The sequence below is a fragment of the Syngnathus typhle genome, linkage group LG9 (genome assembly GCF_033458585.1).
Source record: "Syngnathus typhle isolate RoL2023-S1 ecotype Sweden linkage group LG9, RoL_Styp_1.0, whole genome shotgun sequence".
NCBI classification, from domain to species: Eukaryota; Metazoa; Chordata; class Actinopteri; order Syngnathiformes; family Syngnathidae; genus Syngnathus; species Syngnathus typhle.
The window spans coordinates 4,015,728-4,031,318 of NC_083746.1; the positions used below are offsets into that span (position 1 = coordinate 4,015,728).

Sequence of the window (15,591 nt, forward strand, 5' to 3'; positions counted from 1 at the left end):
TCAAATGGCGTTGCTTGTTTTAATTGCAGTAAATGTAGCATGTCCGGACAGCTCGGCGGAGGACATTTGGGCCTTGAGCCTGTCGTTTTCTTCCCGTCCTCCGAGTGTGAGAATTATTGGGGTGCGAGTTAAGGTAGGAGTCAATTCAAGGTGTGTGTGGTAGCGCGTCCCCCCACTCCCGTCTTTTGGCAGCTGCTTAGTGTGATCCCGTAGCGGCTCCTGAGGGAACGTATCGTTGGACTCTTGTCTTTTATGGCGGCAGCGGTAAACATGACAGGCTGTTTGGAGACCATCTGTTTCCAATGGCTGCCACATGGTAACAGGGAGCTCAACCTGGGATGTGCTGGGTGTCTGTCTCCGAGGTAACGGCGCCGACATGACAGCCTAAAGAGACGAGGAAAAGAACGAGCTGTTGCCATGTGATGAACCTGGCACCCGCACGTGCTGCCTGGCGTCAAACAGCACCCCGGAGGAGCCGCCGGTGCACATTCGTCACCGCAAATACATTCATGTACTACAGTTTATTCCTCAGTATGATGAGGAATAAACAGGCCAGAATCCACCGAGACTCCAAAAGTGCTTGAAGATGACAACACGGGTTCCACGTAGTGTGCAACTTCAATTTTGGAACACCTTAAAGCACAGGTACCCACACATTTACTTCCAAGGGCAGGGAAATCTCCAAGACCACTTGGACATTCTTTACATTTAACATCTTTAAGACGCAATAACCAATATTTCGGTTTGGATGATAATTTGCAAAGCGATTGGTGATTGGCTCGCCATATAGTTAAAATCCTCATTAGGGTATGCAGGTGTCCCTAATGTTGTGACCAGACTCCAGAAGAAGGATTATCAGATTTTAATACTGTAATGCTAAAAATTGCTGTCCATGTCATTGCAGTAAATGTATGCAGATGCATTCAGAGAAAGGGGACAGCAAGCATATCTGCAGGATTAAGTAAAGGCATCGCTCGTTCGGTACGTTTATGACCTTCCCTTTGCTCGACGATACTCACGTACGCCTTCTTCACAATGTCCTAACAATCCATAATGTATCCATTCTTTTAAATTTGACAAAAATGTCGCCCGTATGGACAATAACATTCTCGCGTCAACACCTCCTTCGGCTAAGAAGATTTTTCCATGCACTCTCCTCCTTTTTTTCGGTCCTTTTATTCTAGCCAGGATTTCCCCAAATGCCCCTTTGACACTGTGTTTATCTGTTGGCGCTCTCATGGCCCAGACATTTAGTTTACCATTATGACCCCCCCCGCCCCCAACTCTCCACGTCTAGTTGCCGTACCCCTCTAATCGGCAGCCATTGTAGTCCCGCCTCCGCAGTCCACCACTCATTATTACTCAGTACATTTACATTGAATAGGTCATTGGAAGCCAACTAAGTGGAACTAATGCGGCACAGAAGAGTGGCGGGTTCGAGTTCAGTGTTATATAAACCGTCTGCTTACTAATAAGCCATCTTTGAATGCCTTTAACAAGCAGGGACAAATCTGTACTTCTACACTCATTAGAGTACAGCATTTTAGATAAATAGAGGGTATTATTCACCACTTTCTTTGTTTAATTCTTTCTTTTTTAGATACAGTTGATCTGTCGCCCTGCATACAACATCAAGCTCGTAATTATGCACATGCAGAAGGCAAAGCCATATGGTAGATGTCTTCCGGAAAATGAGAAGAGTTGGGAATAGGCGGATGGGTCGCTCTCTGAATATGACTATAGCATAACAAAGCTTGTTAAATCTCCCCACCTTCTTTTCTTGTGTGAGTAGCACAGAGTAGTAGGTACTAAGTCACCACACACACACATTGTCCTTCATTGTTATTGTTTCTTATGGCATCTCCAACAGTTGGAAGCTGCATTCTTTCGCTGTTTCTCACGCTACTATTTTGATTTGAAAAATTGAAGAGCCCAGCCCGTCATTTCATAAAGTGTGTAAGGCCCTATGTGAATGGAGCGTGACACAATAGGGAAAAGGAGACTTGCCAATGTCTGTCAGGTGGTCATTTTGCTGACAAATGCAAGAAAAAGGGGGCAGAAGAAGAGAGGGAGCGCCTCGTCCATGTGAATCCACCTCGACTGGATTTAGCTCGTATGAAGTGGGATGGATCAAATATTGAGCAAGCCAAAGAAGAGCATCAGCACATGAAAGGGGGATGCGCAGGGAGAGATTAAAGGCAGCCTTGAAGAAATGGGTGAAGGGGACCAAACTGTAGCAATCGCCGGACGGGCCAGTCGATAGCTGACTCGACTCGGTTGCTACCTGAGCTCCTTTTTGTTACCAGATCACACGTGATAACCTTGAAGAGAAAAAGCTGTCGAAAGCGTGACATCAAGTTTGGATAGCTATGATGTCAGGACCCCAACATCAAAAGTTCAAACTACGATTCCACTAGCTGAGAATAAACAAAATGGCGTGGTCTCCCAAACCCCTGCCGCTTCTGGCCTGCTCACCCTGCCCTTTCCTTGCCCAGCTTGTGCGCCCGCATGTCTTTCTGAGCTTGGCGAGCTTTGAAAAGTCAGCCTTGTGTGGGTACATGACTCATAAATATGGATTTGGCCTATGCAGTATAGTCCCAGCGCTCTCTGCTTTGACTTGCTTGGACATACCTTCTGCTCATCTCACATGCCAGTCCTTCGTACTGTAAGTTACGAAGCATATTCATAAAAAGATGTTACAAAGCTTTATTAACATTAGCAGGAGGAAAATATTTAAAATATATAAGGGCCAATTCCATATAATCTCACACAAAAATATTTCACGATGTAATTTTTATTGCATTTTGTAAATTAGCCACTGTATTAAACTTGACATTAGTTTTCAAGATTTCATCATGATTACGTTTTGCTGCGGCAAAGTCACAAGAGACACTGCGCTTGGATTAGACGCCATCTTTGTTTACGCAGACTCACAGGAGAACTTGCACAATTAGAATTGTGTGGGCTGATGGAAGAACAACAAAAAAGTCACCATGAAGGCTCATGGCCAAATATAAAACTTTCTGCCCCGCAGGGATTGACCACTGCATTGTGCCAGCCAAGCGGCATACACCAAACCTGCCATAACCTTGACAGCAGTCAACCTTAATTATAACCCTTTTATTTGTAGCCCTGTCTCCCGCTGTATTAATAATAGTCGGACTCGATAGGCCTGTTGCCATTCTTCAATGCAAATTTGTAAGAGAAAAGTGATGAAAACATCAAATAAAAAAAATGGCACAATGCGCCTCACTATATATATAATAGAGTTGAGCCTTTGCAAAACAGAGTTAATGAGCTTAACGGGAGATGGAAACCTTTGTTGAGTAAGTTCGGGCATGCTGTGTTGAAGGTGAAGATAAGTTCGGGAAGAGTTAAATTGAGGTCAAGAGAAACAACAATGAGCAGGAAGTGGAAATTACAAAGATTGCACACATTTACTTGGAACCTCTAATGCTGAACCGGTCTTCGTTAAACCAGCATCAAATGTTTATCTCAAAATGTTAAGATTTTTTTTTTTTTTGCAAATTACTTTTGACTTATTCCAAAAATATCTGAGAATATACACGAGAAGTTACCGGTATTTGAAGTCTATGTGATCTTTTTTTTTTCTAGTTAAGCTTAACTGTTTTATTGTTTTTTTGGCAGTGGTAAAAATCGTTTTATATATTTTTTTTATTCTCTTGTTTTTACATGAACTCATGTAACATCATTCTAAGGACATGAAAAAGCGACTTGCTCTCACAGTTCTCTATTAAAAAAGCAAAGCATGCTTGCCCTAAGATGTTTATTTGTCAGTCCCAATTAAAGTTTACTGACACATAAAACAAATGAAACATTGTCTATTTAAAGTAACACTGGGGAAATTTGCGACCTTCATAAAATATTTTCATACCTTTTCTGCTGAAACATCTAGTTACAACTAACGGTACCTTTGTCATGTTCTGACAGGCTTACTGGCTCTAAAAACTAATTCAAAGCAAGTGAATTTATAAAACATAAATCAAAAGGAAATGCAAACTTACCATAATGAATAAAAATACTATAACACTATACACCAGTACGATAATTTCATCTGATTCACGTCAGCTGTAATGCAAAATGTCAGACAGGCAAACGTAAATGATCATAGATCTTACGGAGATTACAAACCTAAAATAAATTGCTAAATCAACATACACGGAGAAGCAACAATTCTCTCAGCAGAATAGCGAAGATAAAAAAAGAAAAACATAGTACTGCTTTTTTCACTTAATTATGCTGCACTTCTAGTAAACCGCAGGTGCTGCCTGGCATTTTGTGGCACGACATGGCACATCACTAAACATGCCCTATTTCAAATTTGGACTCCCTTGTTAATGTTTAAAAATTTGCAATATGAAACAAGGGCTGTAACTTCTCACCATGTCCCATTTCTGTCTAGAGGCACGAAAATGACTGTCTCGGAGGGTAATCCAGGATGAATTTACGCTTTGGAATAATTCAGCACCACATGATCCCCATAAGCCATAACTCGGGACCTACAGTATGTACTGTAGTTTCTCCAGGCCACGGCCTGTGCGGCGCCTGTGGAAGCCTGTCCACCCTGCGCCCTGGCTGTCAGCATTGCCGGCAGGCTGCGTTGACAAGGGGAGGCCACTAGGGCTGTCTGTCACTGGGGTTATTCTCAGGGTGGAGACGGTTCAGCTGATTCGTGCAACGTGTGTGTACGGCTGCGCTGGAGTAGGAGCATTTGGCAGGGAGCTAGCAGAGGTTAGCCTCGCCAGATGACAGAGAAACATGGGGTTAGCAGTGTCGACATCGCTAAACACACATCCATGGCCAGATGAAGGACAATTAATTAGGGCCTCGGCAGCACATCTGGGAATAAATAACCTGAGTCAAACAGGCACTTTGCTCTTGTGTACTTCCAAACTTTTAAATGCCAGCTCTTTTCCATTTATTAAAATAATAATAATAATAAAATGAGTGTATGATTGAAAAAATTCTGTTCAAATGTAATGCAGAATATTTCGCCAGCTTTCCTACTAAATTGTTGTAAAATCAGAAAACTATTTAAAAAATAGTTGAAATGCAAACCAAATTCATGCAGTGAAAAGTCCAACTGAAAAAAAATATTGAATATTTTTGACAGATTGTGTTTTTCTTGTATTATCCACTAAATCTTTGTGGAATTTGAAAAACGTGACTGCATTAATAGAAATATCCAGTTGAAATTCAATATAGAATATTATAGAATTATTATTATTATTATTATTATTAAAGATTCACTGAATTGCTATGAGAGTACAAAATTCATGTATAAAACCAATCTATTCAAAAAAAAATTCTGGACAATTTCCAATTAAAAATGACATCTACTACATCGCTCAGAGACTCAAAAAAGTGTCTGTTTCAACAACAACAACAAAACATCCAGTTAAAATGTTATCCACAACATCCTTTCTAAGATTTCATACAATTACGTTATGTTTGTTATTCTTGTAAGAATGCAAAAGCCACCTAATGAACTCTGGACCTCATTAGATGAGAGACTCTACATTATATGATATCTTCTGATGCAGTCTGATGTCAATAACTCATATTGTCGTGGCGGCGCAGAGCCTCAATCACCCTGCAGTCAATAAAGTAATGTTCCTTCTCAGATTACTCCTCTGAAGCGTATCCTTGTCTTTTACGACTTTTGTACACTTGCACGTTTTTTGCACCTACTTGAAGTATAACCATATGGAGCCACTGAATATGTATTGTGTGTGTGTGTGTGTGTGTGAGAGGCTTTGAACTCCATCACAAGGTTCCAGCGACACGTCGCCATCCTGATGCTGACTTGACTTTGGGGGCAGCTCAGGCGCCAGGACGGCCCCGTCGGCCCCCTAAACAAACAGGCTCGGTTTACAAAGACAAAAAAGGAATGACACTGGACTCTCTGGCAAGTCCTCAGAATTTTTCTTTTCATAAATCTGCCGCTGTTCCCACATGGGGATATTCATAGCATCTTGGATGTAATATATTCCACTCATCTGAGTAGAAGCATTCACATTTTTACAACTTTTAAAGTCTTTCTTGTTCGTCCGCACACACGCACACACACACACACACACACTTACACTTTGACTGCACAAGAAGCTTCTACAGTTAATTGATAATGAAGGTTGGAAACTCCCAGGAAGATGACCCTGAATTTTAGGTTCAAAACATTTTTTTTCTTGCAGTGGCAATAAAATGTTTCTCTGTCTTTTTGGTGGCATTTGGGGTGGCAGGGGCAAAAGTAAGAGTCAAAATGTAAAATAGGATATCTTTTTTTTCCCGCACAATTATTCTAATTTGTGTGGAGTTTTAATAGTCTAAACTACTGTAGTCAAAATAAAGTCAATAAGTGAAAATAAGTCTAAAATTAAAATAAACATAAACATGTGTTTAGTTTTTAAGTAACTCTTTCAGTAATATAGACCAACGTCTTCTTAATCAGCTTTATTTGTAAGCAACCAAAGGAGGTAGAATTTTAGTAAGCAGACTAAGTGAGTAGTTCGCAAAACCAAAAATAAAAAGACAGCTTTTTTTTTTTTTTAGTAACTCTTTCACTTATTAGGACACCGATCATCTTAAGCCTTCTGAATCGACAAATTTTGTTTGGCGATTAATGGAATCCAGAAGTTGAGGATTTGGAGGTGCTGCAAAATTCAATATGTAAAACAGTGACCACCCGTTTGTATAAATTCTAATTTAAAAAAAAAGTGATTATTTTTGCTAACATTTTTTAAACATATTGAACGCATTCAAACATCAAAACACACTGACGTAACAAAACACAGTTTTTAAAGGAAAAGTCAAGTCAGAAATATTCTTACAATAATAATCTTCTGTTATTCCACTCGTCTAAACATGGTATTCTGATTAATGATGTATTTGTGAAATATGAATTAAGCATCAGATCCACCCATTTTTATCCATCTCTGGGGGGTTGCTGTCGATTTAAGATGACATCACAGTGCCTTTTGGTCTTCATAATAAATTGTAGCAGTGAAAACTACTCTCAAGTAAACAGCATGAAACTTCCCCTAAAAAGCCCCGCTTGCATGATGAGCCTAGCACAATCCTCAACTCTTCTTCTGCTCTGCCTTTAATTGCATCCTGATATTGCAAATGAGTAGACAGGGGGCTCGAACACTTAACATTCCGTTAATTTGACCCAAGGCGCCAGAACGGCATCACATGTGTCGCCAAAGCACTTAGCCTATGCTAAGGATTAATGGCGGGCCATCTAAAACAATTTGAGAGCCAATCAGTCGGAGCGACGAGGGTGAATCTAATATGATAATTTATCTGCATCAACGCCTGGCGGGAGAGGGTGGGGTATGTAAATTGCGCGACCCTTACCTTAAGCGAATGGATGCACACAGCTGGACACACCGCCTCCATTAGGCAACTTTGAGGGGACTTGGGAGTTTTGCTTCTTCTTGGAATGATGGCAAACCCCCTCCTTATGTTCCAATTTCCATAAAGTTACCACCTCCCATGACATGACAGCAAGGCGCAAATAAGTGCCGATGTTGCCATCACACGGAGAGGGTGTAACGTCGGTCGAAGGCTCCGCCTCCTCATCTCACGGGAGCATTTTAGCCGCTGCGTTGCATCGTTCATGCAGCTCCGACAATCGTCTCGTAATTGATTCGTTTAATTAGCCGAGGATGGAGCTAAGCCCGCGTCCTGCCATCTCGTATCCGAGGGGGAGCTCCTCGCTGCATGGCCGAGCCACTTAGCCCAGCCCAGTCAGACTCCCATTAAAGTGTAATTATATGTAAATGAAAGCTGAATCAAATGCCCCCCATTTTTTTCTATACAAATCAACCAATGAAGCAAACCCCATTGTTTCTCTCTTCACCTTATTATCTTATAATGGGTGGCACTGGTTAGCACGTCCGCCTCAGTCTTCGGAGGTTGCGGGTTTGATTCCACTTCCGGCCCTCCCTGTGTGGAGTTTGCAAGTTCTCCCCGTGCCTGGGTTTTCCCCGGGCTCCCCGATTTTCAAAAACATGCTTGGTAGGCCGATTGAGCACTCCAAATTGCCCATAGGTCTGGGGGCGTGTGCAACTGGTTGTTCGTCTTTGTGTGCCCTGCAATTGGCTGGCAACCAGTTTAGGGTGTCCCCTGCCGATGGATGGATGGATGGATGGATGGATGGATGGATGGATGGATGGATGGATGGATGGATGGATGGATGGATGGATGGATGGATGGATGGATGGATGGATGGATGGATGGATGGATGGATGGATGGATGGATGGATGGATGGATGGATGGATGGATGGATGGATGGATGGATGGATGGATGGATGGATGGATGGATGGATGGATGGATGGATGGATGGATGGATGGATGGATGGATGGATGGATGGATGGATATTATAAATAATATTATTATTATACATATGATGTACATTTCGATTATTTTGTAAGGGAAAATCAACCAGGGTCATGGAATCCTGGAACGTTCACTGTATTTGTAATGGAGAGATTGTCGTTCACATTATTGACATGCTTTGTGAGAGTGCTTTTTTTCCAAATTGGGGGTGTGGGAAAAGGAGGGAAGTCGGGTCTGTGAAGGGGGCTGTGCAAGAGTTTCTATTTAAACCAAAGCCGCCTCCCTTCCATCCAAATCCCCGCCATCCCTTCACAACTTTTGTTGTTTACTTCATAAGACCCCCCCCCCCCGAACACCCCCCCTCTTGTCTTGCTATGAAGTTGGCGCTAAGAGCTGAGCAGTGATTACAACTTCCTTCAGAGTGAATGGTGCAGATGTGGGCCTTAGCCTCTGTGCAGCACAACAATGGCCTCAAAGGAGCCTGCACACAATGAGGGTTTCTCCTTAGCCAGAGACGCGCCTCTATAGTGGCGTGCAGCGCAGGGATGCTAAGCAGGTGCCACACTGAGGGCCCGAGACGGACCCCGGGGCCCTTTCAAGTCTGACCTGCATATCCCCCCTGCCTCTGAGCTTGGCTGAATAGCTTCAGTGTGTACATGTGTGTGGATCACTTCTTTGGTCAATATGGGCATTAGTGAGCTGAGGTGTCACTTAGCTGCGGATTAGCTGGGCTCGCTCTTCATCGTGGATTTGCTCACATTGACGCGCCGCCGAGGGACTGATGCTCGCTAGCGTCGCTCGCTCTGATCTTTCTCGGCTTGGTGGAAGATTGAGGAAGTTACAAAGTCCCTCAGCCCCTTTCATCACCCCCTGTCATCTCGCTCCCTCAACTCTCTCTTATCCCCCCCATTTAATCATATTCATTTACTCTGCTAATATTACTGATTCATTCCATCATTTTGGAACTCATTTGTTTTAACAAACCCAGGGATAAAAACAAGAAACAACTTTTCTAATCTTTTCTAGATAGATCCATGGATGGGTGGATTAATAGAGAGCTGGTTGGACAGATGAAAGGATGGATCGGTGAATAGATTCATGGGTTAGTCGGTCCAGCCATCTTAAATTTTATCTATCGAAAAATCAATGAATGGATGGATTTGATGGGCATTGGGATGGCAAGATAAATAAATGGGGGATAAATGATGGTGAGCTCTATTTAATCAGCATTCTTTACAAAAGTGCACTTCTGACTTTATTTAACGGTGACAGCGTCCCGCCATGTGTTTACCTTCAATTCTTTGTGTGTGTGTCGCAATTTTATTTTAATTTCTTTCTATTTTTGCAGAACGGCGGGTACCAAATGAGGAAGTCACCTGGCGTCTCCCCGCCAAGGTCTGTCAAGAGTTAACATGTAATGAATAAATTAATATCTAATGACGAGGGGGGCGCTATTTGAATGGCCCCGCGCTCGGGGGTGGCTGCAGAGGATGATGGCGTTTTAAAGCGGATGCTGGGACACTGACAACAAAAACAATGGAAAGCGCTGCGAAATGCTTTTCCCAATGTGCAGCACAAGTGCTGTTATTTGAACTTTCACCACTTTATCTTCATTTTTATTACCCTTAAACTACTTTCCATAAGCTTGTCGTACAATATGCCATCCTCAGAAACAACAATGCGCCTGGCAGATTTACCTTGTCCGTATGCTTTGTCATTGAGAGATTTAATGCATCGCAGACACACGTGCAAGACGGGTCCTGCTGGGCCTAGGCTAATGTTGAGACCCCCTCGCGAGAGTACATTATCTCAAAGCCTTCCCATTATTCCGGAACGCTCTTTGATTCCTAATGCGCCTATCTCATCCAACCGTCATTAGAAAAGCCCACTAACAATCCATCATGCTCATCACTGGTCATAAATTGTTTACATCTTTTCAGCCAATTTTCTGTATTGTAAAAACGATAATGTTGGTGACTCATCAGATAAATGTTGTCCCGATGCTCAGGGACTTTGGGAGTAGCAAATTTAGAAACAGGATTAGTCTAAAAACCCCAATCATGATACAAACCACTTGGAGAATCATTTTTTTCCTTTTAATACATAAAATAATGGTGGTGGAAATGAATAATTGAAAAATTGAATGAAAAGTTGCCCATAAAGCGTTCTCGTACTGTAGAGTTGATTGAGGTAAATGACCGAAATGGAATGAAGCCTTGAAAGTTCTTACAAAGGATTTTGAAATTTTGACAAACTGTCACCCTAATTGCAATGTTTCTTGCACGACTACATTGTCATGAGAACAGACTCCAACATGGTGTTCCAAGTGCCCTCCACCACTCAACTGCATTTGACACAAATGTTTGGCAGCCTTCTCTGACTTACAGTTCAGTACGTGTGGGTCGCTAACGGGCCAATCACGGCTGCCAACAGAAGCGCTGGAAGCCAGCGGAGCCATTAAAGAGCCCGGCCCCAGCTAGAAAAACAAGCCCTATCCACCTGAGACCACAGAGGGACAGGATGCGGGCTACTTATAGCCAAGCAAAAGCCAGCCACAAGAATAGCAGGAAAAAACGGTTCACTATGGGAGCCTGGAGAAGCCTTTTGAAGTGCGCCACCATCCAAACTATTCTGATATGCACTGGAGCAGCATCTTTGAAGGCAGGTTATCCTCCGCGGCCGCCTTGTGTCCTGTTGTGAACCAATTGTTTCCTCTTTCACTTTGTCGCTATTTTCCTGTAGAAACTGACACGGCTTTATTGTTCTCCTGGGCCACACTGCTCAGGAGGGGAGGGAGTGTCTTAGGAGAACCCCTCACACTTCTCCTGATGATGGACGTGGACCAGTGACACACATGGGTGGATGACCCGCTGCTCACCGCAAGTTATTTCCTCCATCCTCAAGGTCGCAACCCCGCCACCTTACCCAAAAATGGCCCATTAGGGTAGTTCATCAATGAGCGGTGGCAGCCATGTCATTGTGTAAACAGCAATAACGAGGGGGAGGCTGACATATTTTGTTGTTTTTGCTGAGCGGTGATGATGGTTGTGCCATAACTTTACTTAATTTATGGCGTTGTCCCAGTGGGGGTAAATGCACCTGCCACCATGTGCGAAAAAAATAACAATGGCATCACGATACACCATGGGCCTTGGGAAGATGTGGTAAAACACGTTTATTTCTACATCATGCCTAAGATGGTTGAATGGTTATTAAATACAACATTGCCACTGTATAAGTGTGAGACATTTTTGGAAATCCAAAAATTTGTCTCACACAGTCGGGAAGAGATTTTTAAACCAACATAAAATTAGGTGCTAGCAAACAATGAAGACTCAAAATTAATAAAGTATTTATGCAGAATCCTAAATGTGCTTGAATATTAACTATTAGAAGGTGAATTTTATTTTATAGTATGAAAATGTATCTTAAAAAATATACATTTTTTTTGTGTTTAAAAGTTTTAATGTAATTATTGCGGTCAGGTGACACTTGAAAACAGCAATTAAAATTTCCATCATTTGTACTTTATTTTAGTAAAAAAGGCCAATGATTTTTCTTGAAAATTTGTTTGGTCTTACAGTGATTGAAATGTGCATAAAGTTCTCAAACATGCTTGGAAACCGACTTAGCGTTATCAAAGATGTGAGCAAGAAGAAAAACATTGCAATTGATCAGAAGCACCCCAAAATCAGTATTGCAAAATGTAAAGAAATCCACATGATTAAAACTGAACCAATTGAGTTCTATATATAACCATGACTTTGAAATGCTATATTCTTAAATTTATTAAATTATTTTAAAACATTGCAATTTATCAGAAACACCCCAAAATCAATATTGCAAAATGTAAAGAAATCCACATGATTAAAACTGAACCAATTAAGTTCTATTTATAACCACGTGACTGACTTTGAAATGCTATATCCTTAAATTTATTAAATTTACCAAAGCTGCAAAATTATCTAAACTTGTGACTCTTATTGTCCCAACAAACATTTAATTTTTTATCGATTCATAATTAACTAGTTTTCTTTGTCTTGTTCATCTGAACAGATTTGGCCTATGAAGACGTTTCACTACAGGCTAAGTAGTCCCCAGACGTGAACCCAAACACGTGTTCGTGAAGTGGACATGTCACACCTGTGATTAGTTAATGTCCTCCAGTCGTCTTTGTCCAATTTTGGAGTGCATCTGTTCACTGCCCGTTTTAAGTGTCACTGTATCCGCCTTGATCTGCTCCGAGCTTCTGCAACACACAAGTTAAGTACAGGTTAGTCTGCAACTCTAGTCCAGCCTCTCCTCATGTTCCCCCTCATCTCCCCTCCCTTCCTTTTGAAACATCTCATCCAGGATGGACTGCGGTGGTCCCCTTGGTTTGCTCTGCCCCTCCTTCGACGGTCGCAAGCGCACATGGTCCTTTGTTAGGAAGACCGAGTTCTGCAGCCGTTGACGGCATTAGAAGACAAGATGTAATTAGGTGGTAACCTGGTGGTCTCAACTGTGGCCAGAGTGCACTTCGACTTCCCATCTAAGGCCCACCTGCACCTTTGTTAGGTACCCACACTTCCCTTGGGAGGTCATAGACCCTTCTCCCTTTAATGGCCTTCAACTTTGTCTGGGTTTCCTCTCAACTGCCCTTAACAACAGGTCACCCCCCCCAAACAAAAACCCTCACCCCAATCATCCATTAATTACAACTTGTGCTGATTACTGGGATGAAAGAGGGAAAGTGGCAGATACCTTGTGGTGGGTCCATATAAGACACCATTGAATGTTTATTTAGCAACCCCAGTTAGACTTATGCTATTGTTTTCTGCTGACCCCCATGATCCCCATTTCCTGAAATGAATCAGTGCAAGGCTGCATTGAGGGGGTCTATTTCCATCTCTGAGTGATAACGAGAGACATTTATTCACTGAACATTTAGCATGATTGAAGAGCAGTCAAAAGGAATAATCAGCCCTGTTCAATTCACCCGACATATACAAAGTAGTTCATGTTTCTTCAACAAATTTCAACAAAATACTGTTAAAAAAAGGAACATATTTACTTCCTGTCAGCCATTTTGGAAATGTCATCCTAATTAGGTGTCCGTCATTGTTTGGGAAAAGGAAAACCCAATAAAAATGTTCAAACAATTGGAAGCAAGGTCTAATCTCCTGTCCCTCCCTATACAATTGAGGAAAGTCACTTTTGTGACTCTCGGGAAACTCCGATCAAGCTTTGAAATGAGCTTGCTTGAGGGCGTCTGGAGTTTGTCTTGGAACCAACCTGGCACAAACCTTTGCATAGCTCCTTGGTTGCTAGTTAGTTAGTTTTCGGCTACTACTTTGTAATGCACATTACTGTCACTTACAGGACACAATTGGAATATTATCACACTTATGGCCATACATTTTCAGACAATATTAGAGTTGTTTGCCCTTGGTGGAGGTCTATCTACTGTGCTCTAGTTGTGTGCGATTTAATCCCTGGCCTCACATCCTCTCCGTGCAGTGTGCTGGATGGTGCGTGAGGCAAACCTGCACGGCAGCTTTCCCTTATGAGCTACTGTGCGTATTACAGTAATCTGGAGGGCCTCCTGCTCACTGTGGCGTGCGCCAGACATCCCGGGCGGGCAATCTCACAGACGGTGGGGGGCTCATCTTATTTCGGGGCACATTTGGTGTGGCCTATATGGCTGTTAGCAGAGCTAGAAGTGGAACAGGAGTCAACTAAAGACATTTTTGTATTTATTTTGGGGGTGGGGGAAGGGAGCTCAGGGAACTTTTTGTACTAAAGGTCAAAAGTGTCTTTTTTTTATTCATTCGTTTATTTTTTTTTACCTGAATACAAAGATTGGAATGATTAACATGGCAATATAAATAAAGTTGTGTTGCATTGTATAACACGATCTCAAATTAGGTGCCTCCTGGACAATTTGAATTTCCTGCAAGGTTGCTGGTGTCCCTTCTTTGACGGCATCATCACTGACCTTGAACACTTGACTGTTTACTTATAATAAAAGGTTACTGGTCGGATACTGATATAAGACTCATTTTAATGAATTGCCCTGATATGACAATATAAACATTATAAAGGAAGGCAAATGATCAATGTACACGATATGGAAAATATAATTCCTCTACCCCCATTCATTCCCATTAACTATCCAAGCAATTTAGCAAGGCAGTGTTTTGAGTAACATTCTTAACCAGTGTTTTAATTCCAATTGCAATTATTCCAAATGAAAGCAAACAAGGACTGTCACGATAAGAAAAAGACACAGACTCACTTTCAAAGCAGTGAGTTTGATTTCATAGTGGTTACTATCTTGTTAAAACTTCAGTGTAAGGTACGTAATTATATTTCTAGTTGACTTAATAGTGACTTCTTTTTTAGATTTGGATGACTATTAAAAATGTTAAATGAGCTGTGTCCTTGCAGAGGTAAGAATGTGTGGGGGGGGGGGGGGGGGGGTTTCCCGATTTATAACTGTTAATTGATTTTTACATGTCCATGACATTTGCCCAGGTACATGCAATGGTATCCAAGGTTTTCTCTTCTAGCCTAAAGACTAAGAAGCACTCACATGCATTTACAACTACATTATAATAATTAATACATGACATTTTTATATTCTATTCACTCCTGTTAAACAGCTAAAACATTGCCTCCGGAATGGATCGATTATTTCAAACTGTATTTCCATTATTTGCACTTGGGAAAAATATACTGAGATCTGAACAAATCGGTCCTTGCGTAACACTCAGTGCCAATGTGTTGTCTGGCACGCTCTAGATCACCATAGTTACTGACACAACGACGACTCCCAAGGTCATGAACCCGTGTGACCTGGGTTCAGGGAGCGGGGGGTGGAGTCTGGACAGGCTGTTGTCTACGGCTTTCCCAAGAATAATAAGTAGGAAATCTTCACTTCCCAGACCTCCCAGTAACCTTCAGAGGGCCAAGATTTACGAGGCCCAGCGTGAACTCTCCTGATTTGCTTTATGACAGGACTTCCACCCTGCACCCAACCGCTGTCATTAGCGCCTCTAAACATAGGCGACTGAGTGTCGTTGGGGGGCAGGTGGGTAGGGGTGAGTTTATTTTGCATTGACACGTCGTCGGCTGCTGTTTGATTGTGTCCCAACTCTCCTTAAAAGTTGTTAACTGAAATCTAGCGGACTCGCATGGCTGAACAGCTGACGTTCACTCTAATAGACACGTACGCGTGCGCACGCA

At 42.1% G+C, this 15,591-nt stretch overlaps 1 protein-coding gene across 2 annotated transcripts in view; it reads right to left on the reverse strand.

Annotated features, from left to right (window-relative positions):
* Positions 1-11,869: 11,869 nt before the first annotated feature.
* The window catches only part of tmtc4 (transmembrane O-mannosyltransferase targeting cadherins 4), a 28,228-nt gene continuing 24,506 nt past the window's right edge, over positions 11,870-15,591 (reverse strand). For both annotated transcript variants that reach the window (XR_009715778.1, XR_009715777.1), the window contains one exon: positions 11,870-12,613. The gene's annotated coding sequence lies outside the window, so the exon portion shown is untranslated. The remainder of the gene's footprint in view (positions 12,614-15,591) is intronic.